Source organism: Phalaenopsis equestris, unplaced genomic scaffold (assembly GCF_001263595.1).
Source record: "Phalaenopsis equestris unplaced genomic scaffold, ASM126359v1 Scaffold000212, whole genome shotgun sequence".
Classification (NCBI taxonomy): domain Eukaryota; kingdom Viridiplantae; phylum Streptophyta; class Magnoliopsida; order Asparagales; family Orchidaceae; genus Phalaenopsis; species Phalaenopsis equestris.
This window is the reverse complement of record NW_018164654.1, coordinates 313,428-315,983: the sequence shown is the minus strand read 5'-3', so window position 1 is coordinate 315,983 and position 2,556 is coordinate 313,428. Positions and strand designations below refer to the sequence as shown.

General features: G+C 30.0%; 1 protein-coding gene across 6 annotated transcripts in view; it reads right to left on the bottom strand.

Annotated features, from left to right (window-relative positions):
- Positions 1-664, bottom strand: part of LOC110023130 (heavy metal-associated isoprenylated plant protein 21) — a 19,839-nt gene extending 19,175 nt beyond the window's left edge. For 5 of the 6 annotated variants that reach the window (XR_002293850.1, XR_002293855.1, XR_002293848.1 and 2 more), the window contains exon 1: positions 594-655. The gene's annotated coding sequence lies outside the window, so the exon portion shown is untranslated. Of the gene's footprint in view, positions 1-593 lie in introns of all 6 variants that reach the window. The other variant, XR_002293853.1, reaches the window with a different exon arrangement.
- Between the last annotated feature and the right edge of the window lie 1,892 nt (positions 665-2,556).

Genomic DNA, 2,556 nt, shown 5'->3' with positions numbered 1-2,556 from the left:
ATATATAATAAAAAAGGAAAAAAATATAACCCAAACCAGCCATGGCTATTCCCTTGATTACCTCATCATTATGCGGGATATTTGCTTTCATACCACTTAATTTATGCATATTTACATATCTAACACGTAAATTTCTTTTTTAGGCATTTCTTTTATAGTAAGACTTTATTCACTAAAAGAAAATTTAGTTTAGTTTGCATCCATCTATCTTTGTTCCTTACAATAATGTCCTCATATATAAGCTGAAAGTATAAGCCAGAAATATGGATATTCCATGCACTTGGTTCGTCATGGCATATTCAGCTCCAGTAATTTTCATAATTTTATTGGAATATAAATATAAATTAAGCATATTTTAACATACAACATGCTCTATTTCACATCAAATTTTTTTCAAAATAAAATAAATGATCCTTAATGGCCTCCATGCATGCCATAACTTTGATTCATGATCAGAATATGCAGACCAAAAACTATAGAGACTAATCCACATTAAGCAAATTACAATTCATTCAGATAAATAAAAATCTTTATTAAATAAGAATGAAAAAAGATGAGAGAGAGAGAGAGAGAGAGAGAGAGAGAGAAAATACCAAGGTGAGCGAGGAGAGCGAACTGAAAGCCTTTCAATGAAGCAAAAGCCGCTCTTGAGGTCACTATAAATAATAGAAGGCAATGAAAGTGGAGCCATTTGCAAGCATTTATTAAATTGCCCAATTACAAAATTATTCTTTTTTTTTAATTATTTAATTTATCGGGCAGCCCTGCTGTCAGTTTCTCTTCCCCTCATTTTTTTTGTCATTATGCAAATTGATTCATCAACTCTCTTGCAATTACGATTTGTTGCTGGTCTTCTTCTGCAATTTTCTTAAATTTCATATGGATGTGTCCAATTTTTTATCGTTCATCACAGTAAATTTTTTTTTAAGAAAATCAAAATAAAGCTCACCGTCATATATCTTTGCTGTGATGAACGATAATTTTTCTAAAGATAAGAGTGTCATGTCTCAGGAATTCTTATGTATTTACATATCTAACCTCAGGGTTGGAACTGTTATTATTTTTAGGATAAGAAAATTTTTATATTTATATTTATATTAGTTTGGGTATTACAAAACTATGCATTAAAAGGTCACTATTAAAGCGTTAGTAATATTTTATATTTTTTTAAATTTATGTTAAGGATTTGTACGGTACACATGTAAATATCAAATTTTAGATGTAGATTTGTAAATTATATATGAATAATCTAGCATATATGTGTAAACTCCCCCCCCATAATCTTTCCCCATAAAATTTCAATGTCATTTCATGTATAGAAAAATAGACGGATGGGACATCTTTTTACAGTTTCCAATTTCTAGATCTTCTCTTCTCACCACACTCGTGTTTTCCTTGGTGAACATTTAGTGCCGAGTGACAGAGTAGACTGTGTATGGGCATGCAGTTCTCGATGATGCATGTATAGAAGATTCATTTTATATGCATGTATGCATGCGCGCAATATATATATATATATATATATATATATATTAATGTTGCATACCTCGGCATGTTGGTCGGCATCCTGGTTGTAAGACCCTTCAAGTCTGGTGCTCGAATCTTCTCTAACACAGTTGATATTAAGGAGGTGATATTCAAATTGTTAGACATATTAGGAGTGGTTGGAGGCTTGTATAATAGCATCTAATGATTCATTTATATATATATGTATATCATATGATATTTTGACTTGTTCTTTCCATCGAATAGTGACATCATGCATGAGGCATGATCTGTAATATTTAAGAGCAATATAAAAAAAATAAAGTCATTAATGATAAATTTGACAGATAAAATTAATTTTTTTGGGCATTTATATTGAATATAAATGCTTAAGATAGCGATATAAAATCACGGAAATAATTAAAGTTAATTAAATTTATATGACTAAAATATTACGTGACCCATTGCGAGATATGCAAAAATTCATTATCTATATCTTAATTAATTATTATAGTTATTTACTTATTTATAATTGCAAGAGGACAATCCACGCCTAATTCTTAGCATCTGGCATGGACCATGTAAATGTTATGCGTGTTATGATATTGGTACATAATTTATCTCCACTGATTAAAATATTCTGATTTTTTTATTAGTATGAAATTAAAAATTGACTTGAATTTATTTTTTATGTATTTGTTATGCGAAAATAATATAGAAACGTAGAAATTCACACAACAACAATCAAACATAAAAGATTTACGTGATTTGGTGTTAAGTTGATTCGCCTACAACTATTGGGAGAGTGATTTCACTAGCATCAAACGGGGAGAAGAAAATGGCTTGAGGTTACAAATTGGTATTCTCACCATACCTCTCACATGAACCCTAAGTTACTTTTATAGAGAAGGATTAGGGCATACAAGTAAAAAAATGCCAAAAGACCAAATTGCCTGTAATTACAATAAAAATAATAAACACAATAATCTTCACCTCATATCTTACTTCTGAATAGGTGAGAGATAACTAAATGAGCTCAAAACTCCAATTCAGTTGCAGTCTCGCGTAGTT